Below are 21,171 nucleotides of genomic sequence, written 5' to 3'. Positions count from 1 at the left end.
GTCAGTGTGCAGAACCCCCTGGTGAGGCAAGCTCTCTCCTGCAAGCCACTCCTGACCTCAGGATGCTATGGAGGAATTTGCAGACATTCACACCTCCCAGAGTTTCTGCCTTAAGCAGCTGCCCTAACCTGCAGCAGACCCATGCTATGGGGAGTCACCCATACTGTGTTTTCCAGACTGACTGCTATGCAGTCTAGAGCTTTCAGTTTCCTTTAAAAAAGCAAAAGGAGATTCTGTTTCTTGAGTCTCCTGATAGGAAACAGTTTCCAGGTTTAAAGAGGGCTCGAGTGTTTATAGTAGTATTTGGGGTCAAAAATCTCAACACTGCATTCCTGACACGCCCTGGTGAGCTGCCACAGCGGTGAGAAATGGGGTGCCTTGTAACACAGCTGGCTAACGCCCTGCTGCTCTCCATCCCTGAAGCCCGTTGCCACACTGCAGAGTAAGCACAGGCTCACCTCAGCGTTTCCAAGAGGACTTCCAAAGCCACCTTGGTCCAGAAACCAGGAACTTCACTCTGCCACATCCCACTCCCTGCGATCTGACAGGTGTTTGTAGGCACCTCACTGATGTGGGCACCACAGACATGGAGACCAAGTTTGACTCCAGCCCTGAGCCAAGCACAGGGGCCACTACATGGAGATAAAAGAAAGAGAAGGCTACAGCTCGGGTGCAAGGGCAAGGAAAGTGGGGAGAGGCACTTCTTCAGGAACTTCAAAAGATAAGGGAAGACTTGTTTGTTGAAATTATGCATTGTTTCTGCTGGCAGATGCTGTTAGTTATCTATAGGGTTCTGGTGAAGTGACATCAAGAAATCCCCCCCATCAAAAGGTTTTCACTATGTAAAGAAAATGAGGGATTTTACAAAAAAAAATTTTACACTTTTTTTGTTTCTTTTTTCCATGACACCTCTGTAACAGAGGCTGCAGCACCCGGTGTGCTGTACTCACCCAGCAGCACTAACCTGTCCTACCCTGGCAACTGCTGTTCATACCCCAGCTGTGAACAGTCCTGGGGGCAACAACAAGAGCAACACAATTCAGCGTTGTTTGCTGTTTGGGCGTTCTTTTGAAGAGAGTGATGGTTTTCTTTGAGTCACTGACACTAAACATTTGGTACATTTTATTTCTGAACATGGCTCAGCGAAAACAAAAGAAACTGCTGAAGTTAAAAAAACAAAAAATCACATGCACGTTTCTTCCACATTGCTACTGATGGTTTCCAAATGTCAAGTCTAAACATCTCTGCTTTTGTTGTTAGGAGATGTATTTGGACAACCGAAAAAGTTACTCCAACCTTTTAGATACTGCCCCCACAGTTTGAGTGCAAGAACATTTTATCCATGTAAATATTATTTGCAGACACAAACCAGGTTCATGTTGTTTCAGTCAATATTGTCCTTCTCTGGATCATTTCGAGATGGGGGTTTCTGTTTGTAGTACACCCTTTATTACACTTGGAGGGCTGATGTATCAGGCTAAACACTTTAGAGCCTTGCCCAAAGCAGAACCTACACAGCAAGGTGGGCAGGTTGGCGGGCATTGTGCAGGAGTACAACATAATCCTGTTAGTAGTCCTGCCAGAATGACTGATTACTAATACTTTCAAAAAACCCACAAACAGCTGTGTATTTCAAGCCCTTAAAGATGGTTACTAACTGCTTCTGTTGTTTCTGTGGTAACAAGATAAAACAGTATTAATAATATAATTTAATGGCTAAATAACAGCAGTACTCCAGCTAATGTGCTAGCCATGCCCCCACTAGATAGAAATCGCAGTGTACCAAAAGCTCGTTCAAATCTGGACAATCATTTGTAAATATTATTCTAGCTTCAAGTAATGGCAGAGATTATTAATGATCCAGCTGCAGGGCTACATCTGACGGTGAAGAATTTCTTATTCCTCACTGGAAGAGTAATCGATCCCACCGGTTTTACAATGTTGTATCGGGTCTGGCTGGGATGGAGTTAATTTTCTTCGCAGCACTTTGTAGGGTGCTGGTTTTTTTAGATTAGTGACCAAAACAATGCTGATAACACACTAATGTTTTAGCTGTGGCTGAGCAGTGTTTGCACAGTGTCAGGGCCTTCTCTGTTTCTCGCTCTACCCCCCAGTGAATACATTGGGGGTATGCAAGAGGCTGGGAGGGGACACAACCAGGCAGATGACCCAAACTGACCAAAGAGATATTCCATGACACGTAAGACCATGCTCAGCAATAAAAAGGGAGAGGAGGGGATTTTAGGGGTGTTAGCCATCTTTTGCTCAGGAACTGGCTGGACATCAGTCTACCAATGGGAGGTGGAGAGTGATTGCCTTTGCATCACTTTTTGCTTGCTTTCTCTCTTTTTTCACTTGTTTCATAAGCAAATGACAATTTTCATCTTAATGCAGAAGTTTTCTTGCTTCTACTCTTCCTTTCCTCTTCTCCTGTTCCCACTGGGGGTCAGGGAGAGTGAACAAGCAGCTGTGTGATGCTTCACTGCCTTCCAGGGTTAACCCACAACAAATACGAAAAGCTAATGGAGTCAGAAAAGGTTACAAAGTATGACTCATAATAATTTTTGCCTCCATACTCCTAACATCCACCCACCTCACCCCCAACATGCACAGAGCTGTGTGTTTAGGTTTGAGATTCAGGCAGAAATCCCAATTCTCACAATACTTGGCAAGAAAGATCCCTGCCTGGATTTTGAGAAGGCCCCCAAAGGCCTCCTCTAGTCAGGGCTGGGCTGATAGCAGCTTAGCCAGATCTGGATCCTCAACTATGAGAAACAGTAAGATGCAGTTAGTGGTAGAGTAAGACAAAACACTGGATGCAGAAAGCATTACTGCCAGTGCCATTCTGGAGGTGCAATACTCACGTTGCAGAGCCTGCATAGGTGCAGAGGACTCCAAAATGCTCATTCTCCTTTGAGCACACGACCTAGAGTCATCTGTTCAAGCCCACAGCCAGTACCCAGGGCCACCCCAAGGTTTAAGACAGCCTCAATGTTACTGATTATCTCAGGTCCCTGCACAGGCCTGGCTCCTTGCTGAGCTCCTGCTAGGTACATGTGCCTGCAATAGCCTAAGCCATTTTGGACGAACAGGACAATTTTTCAGTCAGCAATAAGCTGCAGGCAAAAAAAACATATGTGAGCATTTAGAGGAATCACTTGGGGTCTTTTTGTTTTGAAGTGCCAAGCTTAACATCCAACAAGACGTTTCACACTCCGCTCCAACACGAAAGGGGGAAGCGGAGTCCAGACTGCCGTATCACAACAGCTGACTCGGCCCTATTGCACACAGAGCCTGACTCTGTCACTTACAGAGTTCCAGAAGTGAAGGAGCCAGAAACTCAAGCAAATAAAATCAGCATTCCACCCCAGGATCCACATTTAAATATACAGAATGCTCCTACACTATATACAGTGAAGACTGTGGCCCCCTCCCACATACTGAAATGGTTTAGATGAAGTGCTGATGGCACCCTTCTAGATTATATCTTTCCAAATCAATGTCATAATACAGATGTGGACATACAGTTATAATCTACAACAAGATATAAGCTATTGCTTCTCCTTCCCTCTTTAATTTTGTTTAAAACAAAAGGAAACTGGTTTTAACATCAACTTAGCCTTTCAGAACAAAAACACTTGCCAACTGCTGTTGACGGTGGTTTCCACTTCCTTTGGACCTCATTTGTCTAGAATTAGAAGTTATGCTTTCCTTGTTAACGGAACACTTTGTAAATAATTGATAAAACTGCTAATGTCTGAATTGTTTTCCCTTGGCTCCTTACAACCAAGAGAATCATACACAATTAATGTAACTGCAGGCTTAACGGCAAGTCTTCAGTCAGAATACTGCAAATTCACCTTCACTCTCTCCCCAAAAAATCCATATGTGTGCTCAGAAATGTGAAAGAAAACATTTTCAAAAAACCCTACACAAGTCAAATGATGGGTACAAGAGTAGCACGCTACAAAATTCACTTTCTTGGGACACAAATGCTACTGAGCTTGCTGGATAGACTCAATGTTTTGAAAGCAGATTACCTTGCTTTACCTTCACTGGAACCTTAATAAGTGCCTAATTGTTAGGGTCTGAAGTGAAAGTTGGCCCTCAGCCCGTGACCTTGGCAATACATACCCATCTAACACTCTGGAGACCTCAGGCTCAAAACACTGACCCCACTGAATTTATTAGGGAAATTCCTGCTGGTTTCAGTGCAGCCTGAACCTCACCCCAACACAAGTCCTGCAGCTCAGGGCTGGCACACGGGGTCTGCCAGAGGAACAACATTTATCACCTCCAGCTCTTCTGTTTTGCTGGAGATTAACACCAGGAGCAAAAGGGGCAACAAGAGCAACTGTGCAACGTTTCTTCAGCTACCTCAAGTCCCCAGCGCTAACTGTTGGAGTGTGCCAGCCAGCTTCAAGCCACAGGAGCTGAGGAGCCAGCAGCTGCTGAGTGCTGTTGCTGGGATGACAACCTCCAGCAGAAGGGAGACAAGAGCTACAGGCAGTAACACCTTCTACCACGGCTGCTGAATCCAACAGACTCCGCAGAGCAACGTAACAGGTACCCACCCTCCAGGTGGAAGAGAAGGCGGCAGCCACTGAGACACTGAAAGACAAATACTTGAAGGCTGCATATGCTTGGATCTGTCAAAACCAAAAGGGCCAGGATAGGAGAGAAAAAAGAAGCCGTAAGATCAATTTCTTTTTCTTCAGGAATCCCCAGTCTGCACAAAACCACCACCTTCAAGGTTGTGTTCAGCCCTACCAAAATAAAAGCACACTTACGGACTTCAGTGAAGCTTCAGTGCCCTTCTGGGCCTTCTGAAAAAAAAAAATAATTTCTAAATCATGATTGACACACTTTGACTTTGTTTGAATGTTAAAAAGTCTACAGGTAACTGGATACAGACGTCACAAAACTACCACAGAATCTGACACAACTGGCAGATGTCATACAAACCGGTTCCAGAAGAGGAAGGGGCAGGGATTATCAGGGAAATTGGTTTTGCATGGAAATGGACACACAAACTTTCGAGAGAGAGACTGAAGTTAAGCCCACGGATGCTGGTTGATCCCTAACTGTATTTCTTTTAGGAATCCTGAGAAGGTGGAAAAATTATTTTCTTCTTGGAAAGCTGCTTATAAGCATCAAAAATTCTCCGTTCAGCTGTAACTTTATTTTTCAGTTCCCTCAAGGCATTTTATTCTGAAGTTTTTGCCAACAACTTTAAAGCCACACTTCAAATAGATCAATAAAATTAGATTAAACCAGAAGATTTTAGTCTGTTATAATAACAGACTACATACCTGCAAGTCAAGATCGAAGAACTCTTACTAGCACTAATATAGAAAACCAAAGCAGTGCCATACATCTGATTCACTTCTCATCTTGCCCTAGCAATGCTTACATTTTCAGAAGTCTGTCTTGAATTCCATTTCCCTTCACCAAAGCAGGATGCTAACTTACAGACAGAGATTTACTCTGAACACAAATAAGCAAGCATTTAAGAAAGGTGAGCGTAGAAGCCCACAGGCCAGCAGCACACTAGGGACCAGCTTGGAAGAATGGGTATTTAGCAGTACTGAGTACTTAGTCTGAGCAGTACTTAGTCTGGGGGTACCTGGAGATTCTGCATGAGAAAGCCCAGCATGGACAAAACCCTGAATGCTGAATTGGACACTGCACACTGATGCTACCGTGGCTGTAGGGATCCCATGGCAAAAAAACATCCAAATGAGACAGACCTCTTGGCCCATGCAAAACGAGCATCTCTAGCAGCTTTGCTTCTCCTCGAGGTATTTGGAACAGCCCAAAAGGGACATTAGAAACCAAACCCTAACCTAGAGGATTATACACAGGGCACAGGAGAACAACATATGCTGAAGCATGCAGTTGTATCCAGGAACTAGGAAAAGCCTAGGAGGGAAACAAACTGAAGGAGGATTCAGCTTTATGTTGCATTAGCAATGATATGACAGCTGCAGTTGTTTGTTGCAGCTCTGTGCATTCACGCTTACAGTTAATAATAACTATCAAGTTCCCTTCAAGACCCACTGCAATAAAATGAGCGCTTAATTATAGCTCAGAACAATAATCTTTAGTCATGCCTCAGGTTGTAAAAATCCCAGTGTCAGGCTTACATGTAATTACGCCCCTGATAAGCAAATGTGAGTCACAAAGTGTTGACAGCAACTACAAAAAGCAGGTTCCTCTCTGGGGTGGCAAGGGCAAGCAGACCAGAAAGAGCTCCAAAATGTAGAGGCAGAAACAGAAATGGATGAGAAGATGCAGACACAGAAATATGCCTGTAACCTTCCCCATACAGTTTTACAGATTCCATCTGAACACTTTAAGGAAACCTGTGAATTCAATACAGAAAGAAAACCTTCACCCTCGACCTGTCACCCCTAAGACTGACTCCCAACAGGGAAAGCCCATGCAGGTACAGGCAACAGTGCTGAGGGCAGCCAGTCTCATCGCCTGCTCCCCCCCCCGCAGCAGGCCAAAAAAGAGATTCCCCTGCGCCCCTGACGAGGGGCACAACACAAGAACCACCACAGTAAATCAGCCCCAAGGTCCCTTCAGCTCAGCACACTGCCTGCAGCGGTGGCACAGCCTCCCAGAACGGGTAATACCAGCAGAGGGGCACAGCTGCCATTTTCTCAGAATAGCTTCCCAACATCCAACGCTCTTCTTGCCTGCCAGAAACTAACTGGAAAAGAGATCACACAAGTGAAATAAAATAGGATGAGCCTTATTTACTTAGGAAGGAGATTTTTGCTTACAAAAATGCAAAGGTGCAAATATTCCTTTTACATTTCCACTAGACACACACAGTCAACGGACCTGCCTGCTCTCCAAAACCTCAGTCAGAATAAAGCTAAATTTCCTATCACAGGCACTCATTGTACATGAGTTTGGAGCTCCTGAAACTTGGATAGCTATACACTACACACTATGCATCCAACCAGCCAGGTCTTTTGGTGATCCTTGGGCCCTGAGAGGAAGCATCTGGGTATCAACAAGCCATGAATGGAACAAAGTGCTGTTTGCACATTTACTAGAGTGAAATACTCCTGTGCTTGATGTTTTGGATCACCAACAAGAAAAAGAAAACATACAACTGTCCAATTACATTGGCAGGGATTTTGTTACTCCTTTCCTCAGGGTTTTTAAATTCTAGAAATAAATTCAAATGTTTAATTAGACTCTGATGCCTCCAAACTTTGCCATGGAGAGCTGGGTGAGCCTTGTGGTGTTTGTGTCTTTTTAGAAAGCACCAAACAGCTAAATAGAGATCTCAGGAAAGACGTAAATAAATCACAAAATACATAATTAAAGCACCTGCCACCCTTACAGCTCAACCTTAACCCCACACCATCACACACTGACAATAGTCACTGGGAGTGTCTGGGTGGCTTCTGCAAGCTTGAATTCACCATCAGGAAAGAAAGGTGTCTTTTCTTTTACAAATGACTGCTCATGAGCAATCAATAGACACTCCTCACTGTCTGTTTCTGCTCAGGGCTTAGCAAGAACCTCAAGAGCATTTCCACCGCAGGCCAGGGGCACCAAGACATCTATATCCAGATCTGCCATAATCTCCCAGATGCCATAAAGGGCTGTATGACCTGATAGATGGAGCACCTGAATAAAGCAAGAGAGAACTGACTCCTGTGCCCATCTGCCACAAATCCTGGCCAAGCTGCTTCAGTCCCAATGTCCAGGACATGGGTATCTGCTGCTGCCCAGCTGCAGATGGGAGCTCCTTAAGGCAGAGTACCTCAGTTCCCTTTCAGCTAGGTGCTATACTTCGATCTCGGAAAGCCTTCCAAGATCTTGTTATTGCTTAAAATTAGGATCTATGCTTTCATACAGACTACAGAAAAAAGGCATTTTGCTCCTTAAAACACTACTCTGGGACCAAAGCGAGGTCCCAGCTGCAGCCCAGGACTGCCTGACAGACTGCTCAGCCTGCTGGGCCAGCTCACACAGCCTGGCCTACGGCAACGCAAGCGCTCCTTGCCCCCAGCCCCATCCTGCCCTCTCGGCAAGCAGTTTCCAAAAACTGTATCTCGAGAATTGGAAATAAGGAAAAAGATGCCATGAAACGTGGAAAGAGCATCCTGAACTGCTGCTGGGCCTTGTGTCCCCTCTGGGACTATCTGGCCATCCCCACAGAGGACACGTCTGTGCCCTGTGGGCTGAGCCAGGCAGCCCCCGTGGTGTGAGACGGCACACTGTGCCGACTGCCAGCCCGCACCCCAACGGGTGCACTTGCATTGGGCAACACACCTCCCAGGGTAATCACTCCAGCCTAAGACAGTTAGTCAGGCACACTTGGTCCTGGAGTTGCTACTGCATACAGAGCCAGCTTAAGCCTCTCAAGGCTCAAAAGGCAGACTTCCCTTAAACAGCGTTTATCCCCAGGCTCCAACCTCTCCAAGTAAGGTGACACCAATACGTTCATTAGGTTTCATAATGCAGCTATTTTCAGATCTTTCTGCTAAACTAGAGATCTTGATTTCCCAAACATGATTTCAAAAAAATAACAACAAACAACCTCCCCTCCCCCCCCAAACAAAACCAACACCAAAACAACAATTTTCTGCAATCATATTGACACACCAGGGCTGATCTAAAGTGCTTTGCCCCAGCTCCAGAAGCAGGCTGAAAGATTGCTTACCAGTCCAGGCACAGCAAGAGCTGGCAGCTCCTCAGGGGATGGGGCTCTCTGAGCCAGCAGGACATACCTGACCTCCCCAGTAAGGTGGTGGGGCAACCCCAGAGGTGGCTACAAGTCCAGATCACCAGGCAAGCCCATGGTGGCAGCACAGGTCTGATACCGAGCCAGGAAGTCAAGTCAGGATCCTGTCCAGTGATTGCAGCCAGGGTCACACACAGTCCCACGGTAGCCAGGCAGGTCCACAATAATAAGACAGCCGATAAACAGCCAACCTGTGGGGACCTGAAGCAATGAAGACCAGCACTCCCACAGCACTGCTCAGGGAGGAAGGGACAGCCCCAGGTTGAGCTTAAATGGAGCTCCTGGGCTGTGGGCAGCGTGGGCAGAGACCCCAGGAGAGACTGATCAGGGTCATTCTTGGCACTGAAGGTTCCCAGCAGAGGAGAAAAAGGGTTTTAAAAGATGGAACAAACAGTCCCATTTAACTATGGGGAAGGTGACCCTACTTGATACAACAGGCACTGGATACTGAACTAAAAATCAAAAGTATAACATGAAGTCTCCCTCCTACTAATTCCGAGGCCCTCGCTTGCCCAGACAGCTCCAGTTCATTTCCAGATCCTGTAGAACTGTGAGAAGGACCCATATTCCCTCTCACTTCACCATCAACATGCAAAGTGGCACTCGTAAAGAAAGTACAGGCAGGTCAGCATCCAAGAAAAGCTTAAGCAGGGAGTAGTTTTTGACCAAGCTTTCAGGAGCAACTGGGGGAAATCTGCCTGCCAGTTTTGCATGCTCAGAAAACGTGAGATACCTTTATAGTACAGATTAAACATTGCTCAGAAAAGTACAACAGGAAGACTGGCTGCATTCATCTTACAAAATGTTCCTGGTCACCCAGTACTGTATCTCCTTAATCCTCTTGGATCTCCCCACTAAGTGCTCGTGATTTAACAGACCATAACTGCATGTGGGGAGGAACAGCCCCATGCACCGGTATATCCTGGGGGCTGCCCAGCTCGAAAGTGGCTTTGCAGAAAAGGACCTGCGGGCCCTGGTGGACACCAAGCTGAACACGAGCCAGCAATGTATCCTTGCTGCAAAGAAGTCCAACGGTATCCTGGGCTGTGTTAGGAGGAGTGCTGCCAGCAGGCCATGGGAGATGCTCCTACCCCTTTATTCAGCGCTGTTGAGTGCTATGAGAGCTGGAGTGCTGGGTCCAGTTCTGAGCTCCCCAGTACAAGAGAGACATGGACAGAGAGACTCCACCAAAGGGCCACAAAGATGATTAAGGGACAGCAGCATCTCACATGAGGAAAGGCTGAGAGAGCTGGGACTGTTCAGGCTGGAGAAGAGAAGGCTCAGGGGGAACGTGTCAGTGTACATAAATACCTGAAGGGAGGGTGCAGAGAAGACAGAGCAGGCCCTTTTCAGTGGTGTCATGAAGGAGAAGGGGCAATGGGCACACACTGAAACACAGGAGGTTCCCTCTGAACATCAGGAAACACTTTTTCACTGTGAGGGTGACCAAGCACTAGCACAGGTTGCCCAGAGAGGTTATGGAGTCTCCATCCTTGGAGGGATTCAAAAGCTGCCTGGACATGGTCGTGGGCAGGCAGCTCTAGATGGACCTGCTGGAGCAGGGGCACTTGGGCAGGATGACCTCCAGAGGTGCCCTCCAACCTCAACCACTCTGTGATTCAGAACAATACCTCAACAGGTGAGATCCCCATGCCTGGGATACAAGAAACAACAGCCAGGTTTGTCCAATTCCTGTTCAGAGGTGTGCCTTGTGCATTGCGACTGCTAAATTACAAGGTCTGTCTCACGGGTCCTCAGAGTACGAGGACCAATCCAGAGGTCTTCAGAAAGGGAGAGAAGTTCCCTATCCAAATACTTTTTGTCCCAAGAGAAGCAGCGCTGACCTGAAAACCCCTGGACTATGACTTCCATCTCTTCTGCTGGAAGGTATTCAACATTTCTTTTTCATTCCCAGTCGGTACTACTAGAAAAATAACTCTTACTCACATGGATTAGAAATATCAGGGGATTTTTAAATGAGACACTAGGAAGAACTGGGAGAGTCTAATGACTACTAACTAAAACTAATCCACTTAAATTCTGCCTTTTAGACTACGTGTTTTCTCAAACTACAATTCTAACCACAACCTTTTTTACCATCAAGATAAAATGCAAGCTTCCTGCTAACCACTGTTATCTCTTCTATAAACTTGTCAAATATCTTGCCATACATAAATTATTAATCTAACAAACTACTGGCAGTGTGCACCTTATATGCTCAAAAGGGTAATAAGGTCTTGTCATGCTGTGTTAATTATTCCATTAGCTGAAATATCAGAGGTCTGTGCTTTGGACCAGAAGGCTGTGGGAACACCAACCACTGAGTAAATGGTATGTTTTCTGAAAACCCCTTCTTAGCATTTTGGCAACGTGACCTGAGAGCCAGATATCACCACCTTAAAATAATGTCAGCCATCTAGTTTGTCACAGCAATACCTCAGTCACATATTTAGCAAAAACCTTCACATCAAATCAGCATTTGACTAGGTTTACTCATTTTCTGCTATTGAAGATGGACCGGATTCTGATCTTTCCTATTTCATAGCAGTAATCACATTGCTAGCCAGTAATTAGCAAGTTTTATCAGTGCTGCATGCTCTTACCCTGAAACGGTCCCCAAGAGCCCAATTTAGAGACATATATCTCACTTGTTGAATACAAATTTAGCCTCCTAAATTATTCCTTTTTCCATAAACAGCCAGCACTAGAGCCCTGAGGCACCATAAGTAAGTAATTAATATAGATGTATTTTTAAACTATTTTTGTATGCACATATTGCCAGGAGTCAGACACTTTCTGTAGATTTGCATTTGTTGTGAGATACAGTTCTGGATGTCTTAGAAAATTATCATGAATGGAGACAGTAGAGGAGTGGCCAAAACCAGAGAACAATCAATAAAAATCCATGGAAAGAACATAGCATGGAAAGAACAGCAGGTGTCTGGCAAAATGTTGCCTGTTAACAGAGGAAGAGCTTCGAAGTTCTCAACTCAGAGAATGCTGTTTCCCTAAAAGTCAAATGAAAACCTCTTAAGTATTTTTTGCTGATGTTAGGAAATCGATTTTATGCTTACGCTTGCAGCTCAAATCCCCCAAAAGTCAAAATGCCCTGCCACCTCCTACTCATTTCTCCTCTCCCCTCCTGTTTTCTCACTCCTTGAGCTGGTAGAGATAACGATGCGGTAACAAGTAGTGTCACTGAGTCCAACGGATGAAAACGTAACATTAAATCTATCTCCTACCTTCCTGTAACTGCCCTTCAGGCCTTCAGAACTTTGAATTGATGCCCACTGTTCCAATGTATGTACGCACAACTCCAGCTTAATAATGTGTCCCACGGATTAGATGAAATATTTTACAGATCAAAAAAACCCCTAAAATTCAAAAACATATCCAGAACAAATATATCGCATTTCAACCACAGACTAACCACAGATAATATACTCCCAAGAATACTAATATTTCTGCATAGCCCTTTTCTTAACCTGGCAGAAAGGTCTGTCATGGATGCACTCCCACACTGCACGGAACAAAGGGGACTAACCAGATTCTCACTAGTGACTGTGCTCTCCCATGGAAAGGACTGGGACTGTTTGGCACCTGGGCAGAGGAACAAAGCAGCTCACCGAGTCCTCTCACCCTTCATACTCATTACAGATAATGTGTCGGGTTCTCATCGTTTTATGGAGGAGGTGGGAGACATAACATTTGTGATTGAACATGAAAGAGCAATTTAACATCTGAGGGCTCTATAAAGGATGGTTAGGTTGCTAGGAGACAACACGGGATGTTTGTTTGCATGCTAGCCGTGGAAAAGAGCACTCTTGCCTCAGGTGGACTTCTCGGGTCCTTGACTGAGGGCGGAGAAAGGGCTCTGAAGGTACCAGAGACACCCAAGACACAAGTTCAAGTTTAACAGAAACAGCTGGGAAATCAGCAGGGCAAAGCTGGAGGCCAAGCACTCATTAGCAGTGAAAGAGGAATCAGTTTTTCAGTAAAAAAATCTCCTGCACTTCAAAAGAGGAAGAATGAAAGTTAATTCATAAGTTCTTAGCACTAATTAATAAATGAGGGCTTGACTTTTCCTACATTTATCTTGTGATCAGAAGTGTCTGCTGACTTGTGATTTAGAGAGACTGGTGCACTCTATCAGAACAAACCTTCTTTCTCTACTGTCTGAGGCCTTATGATCAAAAAATCATTACAGACAAATTAAAGTTTTGTTAAGTTATGCCTTTTGTTTGTTATGCCTCATACACCACACTTTAAACAGATACCCTCCCTGCAGTCAAAACATCATAATGCAATCCTATGCTACTGTGACTTAAAGACTAGGCCTTAAGACCAGTAAAACCATTGGAAGCCACTTTGCAAACTGTAGCTGAAATATATTTTGCTCTCAAGTGGATGAAAATGTTCCTATGTGGAAAGGCCACGTGCTGGTACTTGTGTCAATTCAGGATGAGTTGTGTCGGGCCCTTTCGTTGACAAGTGTGATGGGAACCGAGCAAAATAGCAGATTTCATTTCCCACCATCCCTGTGCCCTTGCTCCCCTGAGCTCAGGAAACTACCAGGGAAGTCCCTTGAGGAATGGTGTCCCCAGGAACTCCCCTAAGAGCACTGCACCTCTGCCCTGATGATGATTCAAGCCCAGGCTAAAACTGAGCCGCTAAGCTGGATGCAAGCAAAACCCAATCAAGTCAAAGAGTTCCTGACCAAAGTCTCCTTCAGTGAAACTGAACCAATCTCAAAACACATTATCACAACTGTTTAATTTCGCAGGCAGTGTAAGGCATCATTCCGAAGTGTAGTTCTAGGGGTGAGGCGTGAGGAAATCTATCTCCTATTGCATTTGACACTGCTTAGCTAATATTTGTATATGTTCCCAGCACAAGCAAGAACAATCCCTTAAAAACTACTCCAAAGGGCTGCAACAGAAGAAAGGGTGATACCATGGCAGAGAACAACCATCCTGAGAAATATTTAGATCTAGAATGTGTGGCTAAGCAACACCAAACACCTTGTAAACTTAAATACTCATTTGGAAGTAGCAGCAGCGGACCATTGCCTCGAGGCTTAGCACAGAAATCACCCTTAACTGAAACGACTACGACACTAGTCATGCCCTTTAGCAAGATTTTTAAAGTCTTTGAAGTCTACAACCTATGAACCACTCAGAGGTGAAAAAAAAAAAAAAACAAAACTGTCGAGTGCTCTAAAATCTATTTTAATGCCAAATAATTCCTTTAACTCAAACTCCAGGTAAATAGCATCTTGACCAGGTGTAAAGAAGAAACTTAGACCCAGCAGATTGCATATTCCAGTGTGTGCACTCTTTTCTCCTGTAGAGTGAAGAGTTAGGAAGCGTAACTAGAGAGATCCTAATGGCAAATTACTGGTATCAGCCGCTACCGTCACATCTGTTTCAAGGGATGACAACGCCTCAGCATCTGACCATATTCTGAATTTCTGCAGAATTTGTGATGTTGGCATTATAAGGCTGATCACGCGTCGAGTGCATTGCACTGAAGACATAACTACAGGAGCTGAAGTGAAAAGACTGATGGGTCAGTCACTTATAAAAAATTGATGGGACATAAAAAAAAAAGTTGCTCCAACTCACGGAATGCCGTGACCAGGAGATATTAAAATAGGAAGAAAGGAGGGATGGTACGAATGAAAAGGCCACCACGGCCGGCCTTCGCACGAGAGACCCCGCATTTAAAAGTGAGGAGCCACCCTTCCGCTGCATTTGGTTAGATTGTGCCCTGAAGCTTTGTTCGATCATTCAAAAGATGATGAGCGAGGTCTGAAAAGCGGCCACAGCAAGAGCGAGCCCTGAAGCAAGCCCCGCTCGCCCACCGCCCGTCACTGGAGGCGTGCGGACTAGAGAGAGCTGATGCTAAAGCCGCGTCAAGAGCGGGCGGTTCGTTTCCCCGAGTGCTTTCGTACGAGATGACATCCCTGACTTCTTTTGCAACGTACTGAAGATCTTTTACCAATGCATTCCCCGGACTTTCATGCCTTCTGACTCACCACACCGCCCATTCTAAACCACCCAAGGAGCGCGGCGCGCTGCTGCGGAACCGCGGGACGGCAACGGGAAAAGTTTTGCGCGGCCACGCGCGGCGAGACCAGAAACCTGAGCGGGTCTGAGCCCGCCGGGCGACCGCCAGCAGCCGCCACCCCGGGGAGAAGCTCGGAGCCCCCCCGAGCCCCTTCCGAGCCCTAACGCTGTGCCCGGGCGCCTGCCCGGGGACCCCCAAAGCCTTCGTGCCGCTCCCGGCGACCCGCGTCCCCCCGGCCCCGACCCGCCTCGCCCCCGCGGTTCCGCGTCCCCCCGCGCCCCCGCCCCGCAGACACTCACGGGCGCCGGGGCCGCGGAGGGGCGCGGGGGGCTCCGCCCCTCCCTCCTCCTCCTCCTCCTCCTCCGCCCGGCGGAGCTGCAGCACGGCGGCCGGAGGGGCGCGGCGGGGCCGGGGGGCTGCGGGGGGCGGCTCGGGTCCCCCCCGCACCGGGGCGCGCCGCGGCCGGCCCAGCGCTGAGGCGACGGAGCCCATGGCCGCCGCGCCCCGCCCGCCTCTGCGCGGGCAGCGGCCCCCGGCGCGGCCGCAGCGCCGCTCCCTGGGTCCCCCCCGCAGAAAAGCCCCGGGGCTGGCACGGCCCAGCCCCGCCGCAGGGGCCCCGCCTCGCCGGGACGACGCTGCCCCCCCCTCGCCCCGCCCCGAGCGGCAGAGCCGACCCCAGCCCGGGGCTCACACACACGCCGAGGTGGTCCCCGGGCCACAACCCGCCTGTGACTCTGCGGTACTGACCGCTACAGCATCACCGACGGGCGGCGTAGAACCGCACAGGTTACTACAGGTGCCGTCACCAGCTACAACGACGGTCTCGTAGGAGCTGGACGCCACCCTCAGCCATCAAGATTTGCAAAGCGGACTTTGAGTTCCTATCTGTAAAATGGGCATCACAGAACTTCACCACCAGGGCACCACCAGGTGCAAAGGCACCTCAGTCCCCTGACGAGGCGGGACCGTGACACACATTTCCTGAGGTGGTTAAAGGACAGCAGAACAGGGAGACACTGCCCTGAGCGTATTGCCTCTGTTTCTTCACGTAACCCTTCAGCCACACCCATGAGCACCACAGCAGGGACAACCAGCTGCAGCTCTGTCACCAAGAGAAGACAAATAGCTGCAGGTCCTTATCCCACTCCTCTTTTGTGCCTGGAAAGCAGCCACCCCTTCCCCGAGCAGTTCTGCTCCGCAGCACTGACTGCCGCCGGCTGCTTCGCGCTCCCCGCGTGGCGCTCGTACGGTGAGATCCCAAAGCAACCCAACGCTGACGTAACAAACTGTGAATGGGAATTGCCTTTGCGAAGGCGGTCTGCTTTTTCTGGACGAGAACTGTGCTGCTGCCGCCGTGGACAGCAAGAAAGCAACGGCACACGCAGCCTGTTCCTCTGAACCCTCTGCAAGGGGTCAATTCTGTTTTGTCTCTGTGTCTCTACCCATATTTTCTTGATGCTCCTGGCAGGGCAGACAGCTTCAGCACAAAGTGGCGCCTCAGGCAGAGAATGCCTCTTGCTCTCTGGGGGTGTTGCTTGATCCGGAAGGACGGGACGGGAAAGAAGGTATTTGCCTTTCTTCTAGAGCAACCCTCCTCCCCCTTTGCTCACTACTGTGGTGTGTGGTGAGGGAAAGTCTGTTTCATTTAATTATTCGTTTTAAAAAGGATAATACTTCAAATTGAAGGAGTAAAAGTATTAATGATGTACAGCACTGCAAAATTATTGCAGGCACAAAATGAGAAAAAAAACTTGCCAGCCCAACAGAAAGCCAAATCGCACACAGGCATTGTAATTCCATCTTTAACCATATGACCCCACGCATGGGTTTTCTCCTCACAGCATCCCCAGCAAGCTCCAAATGCCAGCTTCCCACACAGTCCCCTCAGACAGCTACAGGCACCTACTGCACAGGCCCCACACGCACAGCCTGAAGAACAACATACAATTTGTTCCTGAGCTGGGCCATCTCACATTGTAAGGGGGTACAGGACAAATAACTTGGTTTTGGGGAATCACCAGCCAAAAGCTGCCTCACAGTGACGACACCAAGGTAATGGCAGGAGCAGCTATCAGATAGCAGCCTATTCTCTTTCTGAAATGCAGAGGGGATGAAATGGGGGTCAGCCACCACACAAGACCTGAGTTCTCCTTCTGGCTCCGCCTGACATGATCTTCTGTTGCTGTATTTCAGTCAGAAGGAAAATAAGGCTTATAGGATCACTGGCTTCCTCATCATTTTTTAACTCCTTATCAGATCTGTCAGAATCTAAAAGGGTGAAGTGCTCAAAGATGCAAAGCTAATGGAAGTTTTGTGAAAAGATTTGTAGGAATAGGTGACAAAACCTCCTCTCCACCGTGGGGAAGGCTGCAGTATTAACTTCTCATCAGGCATCAGCCTCTCAATTCCAGTCCCAGGAAACAGGGTTCAGGAGTTCATGGAGCAGTTCCCATGAGGGATACCGGCCTCCCTCGAGCCAGCAGCCAGTGCCCTGCCTGAATGCACAATCGTTTGCCAGCAGAGGAGAGATGCGGGTGGCAAACGGACGCCCTTTCCCTCGGCCAGGGGACGAGCTTTCTGTCAGGAGTGATGACATTTCATCCGTGGTGGAGGCAGACAGAGCAGGACCAGCAGAGAAGCAACACCAAAGCCCATCCCCGGTACAAAAACAGGAAGAGCAGCACCGCTCAGCAACCGAAGAACAAGGGCGGGGGAGGAAGACTAATGGAGGGGGGGGGGGGTGGGAAGAAAGCTCACTCGCATTCTGCTCCACCAGCAGCCCAACCATTTTAATTACAGCTACGTGAAGAAGTACTACAACATATCCAGTACATAGGGTACAGGCTGCGTTTGACAGAACAGGCTTTCAAGCAGCAAAGCCAGGTCCGCAACCCAGGGTGGGCAGCACCTTGGCATTTGTGCTCCATCTGCTGCTCTTCCCTCTCCTCAAGAACAGAAACCACATCTTCCACCCTTAGGCTAATCCTTTTCCACCCCCTCCTCCATTACCAACCTCGAGGCTCAGCAGCAAACCTACAACTACACCATTGGACAGAAACAAAATCTCTCGACCACACCATTTCCCTGGACTGGACAATTTGTTGCACTCCCACCTTACACCTGCAGCCTTTTAACACTGACGAGTTAGGCAATGAACTATTCTAAGTTTTTCAGCAAATGCAGTCTGTTTACAATGTTTTAATTTAATTTACACTGAAAACTGTTTCAATCGTCTTCTAGCCTTTGGCAGGTCTGAATGATTTGAAAGACAACGAACATTTACACTCTCAGCAACTGAAATACATTTATTTAGAACATTTACTTACTGCTGTTGATGTAGGTTTTTTAAAAAATACCTGGGTTTTAGTCCACTGTCAGCCTTCCCCCATGTATTGTAAAACAAGTTGCAGAGTGAAAAGTTAATTCCAGTTCCAAAGTTGGAATTTACTAAAAATAGTAAAAACCAGTTGAACTCAAGAATTTTTTAGGTCTGGGTAGTTTAAGAAGTCCTTTTCCAGGACAGGCAGGCCACGCTCCAAGCCCCTGTTCCCCTCTCTACACAACCATTTCTCATTTCCCTTATGCCCAGACACCTTCACTGTGATGCCATGAGAAGGCAGCAGGACTCACTACTTTCTCAGCAGGAGTAATATTTGGACATGCAAAATAAGCTGAGACAGTTCTGGGGTATTTGGAAAAAAAAAAAAAAGTCTTTAGCCACTCATGCAAACAAGTAGGGTTAGATAACAGGATTTTTGAAAAGACATCTTCTGATACTTCAGTCTGACTCTTAGTTTCTAAAACAGGAGGCTGTAACCTATGATGTATGTATCTGCCAGTCCGTTGTCCTGCAACATCTCATCCATGTGTGTGCTATTACTGTATTTTCCACAGTTGCATTAAATCCAGAAGCAATGGTGATCTCAAATGTTAACAATGAACCCTCATTTCCTCTAACACAAATAGCCGTGACCTATTACCTAGATGCATGTTATACTCATGAGATCAGAGACTCATAATCCCTAAGAACACAGACATCTAGGTTAAATAATGAATCTTTGCTAATAAAATGAACTGTCTATATTGCAACTTTTAGAGCTGAGATACTCCCTTATATATTTAGCTGCATGAGCTTCAAATAAGACAAAACAACTCTGTTCTGCACATGTAATTTTAGACCAAGAACACACAAACCAACACACACAGAGTAGACAATTAAAATGTTTGAAAGGTTTTGAAGAACTGGCAGAAGAGAGATAAAGGACCAAAGAGGAGCAAAGATATATTGCAAAGATAGTTTTGTCAATGGATGTTTTCCTACTGCTTTGTTACAGATATTTGCATTATAAAATAAAGCTTTTGTAATTTTTTCTGAGCTTTCCGGTCTTTGTGAACTGTGAAATATCTGTGAAAAACTGAAATATCATCCTAATCTTACGCTATGATATCAAAAGAAAATGCCATCATTAAACAGCACTGGTAGTATTAGTGGATGCCTTTCCTTTGAAGGAAAGAAACATTTCAAGGTGGTGGCTCTCTTCTGCAAATTCAGAATTTCAGCACTAATTTCTCCAAATATTTACAGTATCTAGCATTGAGCCATTTGAAATTCTGTACATGGAAGCTAGAACAATTCACTAAAGTAGGTGAATATTAGCTACACATATGCATCAAATAATGCCTATCCAGTATGAACAGGCCACAGAAATTTTGGTTCATCCCTTATCATTACCATACTAAACAGCAATCATACAGAGTTTGATTTAGCGATTGCTTGGCACAAACCTCTTTCCTGGCATAGGCTGGAGTGCAGACTCAGTTCCCTGTGCCTTAAAACTCACTAACATTTCCATTTCAGGACTGCCCTGTTACTTGATTTTTGATATAAGCTTGATGGGGGATGGGGTGGGGAAAGCAGCAATGCAAGAGAGGTTGAATTAAACCAACAAACCCACCCACTTTGTCACCTGGGACTACTGCCATATTGAAATGATTTTTGTAGGCAGCAGCCTAAGAAACACATGCCAGTTGTCTGAACTGAAGTGGATATGCTGTGTCTGGGCGCTCATGACACCATCCCGTCCTCTGGGAGACTCCAGCATGTCAGAAAAGCCAAGAGAAAGATGGAGAAAAGAAACATTGTAAAAAAAAAAAAAAAAAATCAGTAGCAAGTACAGTGTCATTTCTCATTTGTTAGGCAGGTGCACAGATGAAGTTAAAACAGCTCTCCCCGAAGAGCTTCACACTCACAGCTCTGACCCAGGTCCCAGAACCAGACAGTTTTCACCCTGGATCCCACCTGAAGTGCAGAGAACAACCAGAGTTTATCAGAGAACAATTGCTTACGTTCGCTAAATGTTTAACAAGAGACAGAAAACACTCTTACGGGTAACTGAGAAATGTCATTCTTGTAAAATTATTCTCTCACGTCATTTTGGTCTGCAGAGAAAACTCACTGAATTTGTTTGCTTTTCTTTAGGTTAGCACGGGCCCTACCGCCAGCGCAGAAGGCAGAGACGTTAGTGTTACACAGAGCTGTTCTCCGCAGGAGCAATTCCCTTTTAATCTCAAAGGGAAGCAACTTTTCCCCAAGGTACAGTTAAATCTTTGCAAGAGGAAACTATTAGCTTTAAATTTGGTGTAAATTTCAACTATTTACAAGGCTTAACAGGACTGATGACTTCAGCAGGAAACAATGAAGGATTTCCCTTTTAAAGCTGCCCCTGCTCTTTGCATAAACTGCTAATTTAACCCTGGAGCAAAAAGCACACGCTCCTCTTTCAGTACACACCTTAGAAAAGGCCTGTTGACTTAATGTGACAAATACCTCCCCTTTTTCCGCAATCTGAAACTTCAAGAATAAGCGTAGTGAATTTTTCTGAGAAAACTTGACTTCAGTTTAATATTAGTTCCTTTGTGTTCAATAATAGATCCCTCCTTGTGTCCAGGCTTCACTTAGCTACGTCCTCCTGAAAATCTGCATCTTCCCTTGTGAAGGAAACAGGTGATTTGGCAGTATGGTGGATTTCTGTTACAGCTACTTCCAGGTAAACTTCTTCTGCCATGGTTTTGGGGTAAATTATAATGCCATGCCAGGTGTCATTTCGTTCTCGTGGTGTTATGAAACATTCATTTCAACTTGCTACACATACTGCATTATGGCATACACACAGCTTCGCACTCACAACAACTATGAAACTGAACACAGGATAAAAAAAAATTACTTACAATGTGGTAAAAACAGTTGGTTACAGCTAAGCTTGCACCTGTAAGGTACTGTACATTCTGGCTCCAGTCCAACCAAGTGTAGAAGCTGTCGTTTGAATTTC

The sequence above is a fragment of the Strix uralensis genome, chromosome 1 (genome assembly GCF_047716275.1).
Source record: "Strix uralensis isolate ZFMK-TIS-50842 chromosome 1, bStrUra1, whole genome shotgun sequence".
NCBI lineage: Eukaryota > Metazoa > Chordata > Aves > Strigiformes > Strigidae > Strix > Strix uralensis.
This window is presented reverse-complemented; position numbering follows the sequence as displayed.